The following is a 1,309-nucleotide window of genomic DNA, read 5'->3' on the forward strand; positions in this document are numbered from 1 at the left end:
TGGGGGCAGCTGGGGCAGGGCCAGGCGGGACATCTGTGGGGAGAGGAGAGAAGGTGAGCCACAGGTAGACGGTGCAGCGGGGGTGCAGGGCAGGGGCAACGTGGAGCTGCAGCTGAGTCGGGGCTGGGGGACCTCCAGGCTGCATATTCACAGGGGGGCTGTGGTGTGTGGGGTGAAGTGTTTAGGCTGGGAGCTCTTCAGGGTGTGGGGTTCAGAAAATTGAGGCTGGGGTCAGGATGGGCTTCCAGAGCTAAGTGTGGGGGTTGGGGGTGAAGTCTGTGGAGTCAGGGCTGGCATCTTAGTTGTAGGTGAGGGATCAGGCCTGGGGGTTGTGAGGGTTGCCAGGGCAAGAATCTCAGCGCTGGGCTTTTGTTGTTGTTTTAAAAAAAATTAACCCTCACGCCTGTAATCCTAGTACTTTGGGAGGCCGAGGCGGGTGGATTGCCTGAGCTCAGGCAATCCGGTCTCTATTAAAATAGAAAAAAAATTAGCCGGGCATGGCAGCATGGGCCTGTAGTCCCAGCTACTCAGGAGGCTGAGGCAGGAGAATCGCATGAGCCCGGGAGGCGGAGGTTGCATTGAGCCGAAATGGTGCCATTGCACTCCAGCCTAAGCAACAGAGCGCGGGACTCTGTCTCCAAAAAAATAATAATAATAATAATTAAGAGACAGAGTCTTGCTATGTTGCCCGGGCTGTCTCAAACTCATGGCCTCAAGAGGTCCTTCTGCCTTGGCCTCCCATGCCTTGGGATTACAGGAGTGAACCACGGCGCCCGGCCAGGGCTGGGGTTTTAGAGAGTGTCTGGGGTCTGTGGGCTCGAGTGTAGGGTCAGGCCCTGGATCTCAGGGCTGAAGTCCTAGAGGTGGGGTCTCTGGGTTCCAGTTCAGGAACTCATGGGTGAGGGCTGGAGTCTCAGAGCTAGAAGTTGGAATTTGAGATCCAGGGTCTTTATTTGGAGCTAGGCCCAGGAACCAGGCTTTGAAGGTTTCTGGGTTCAGGGCTTTGGGGCTGGCTTTGGAAGTGAGGGTCTTGGGGCTGTACAGGCACAGGCTCAGGGTCTGAGGTCTCGGGGTTTTAGATGTGGGGAGTGAGACATAGGGCCTCAGGGCTCAGGGTCTAGGGCCTTGAGGTCTTGGGTTTGTAAAGCCAGGGCCCCAAGGCTGGCTTTGGGTCAGGGTCTGGGATCTTAGGGTCTGGGATCTTTAAGGTATCAGGATCTCAGGGCCAGGGCCTGGGGTCTCAGGGTCTGGAGGTCCATGGTTTTCTTTTCTTTCTTTCTCTCTCTCTTTCTTTCTTCTTTTTTTTTTT

This window comes from Mandrillus leucophaeus, unplaced genomic scaffold (assembly GCF_000951045.1).
Source record: "Mandrillus leucophaeus isolate KB7577 unplaced genomic scaffold, Mleu.le_1.0 Scaffold53, whole genome shotgun sequence".
NCBI lineage: Eukaryota > Metazoa > Chordata > Mammalia > Primates > Cercopithecidae > Mandrillus > Mandrillus leucophaeus.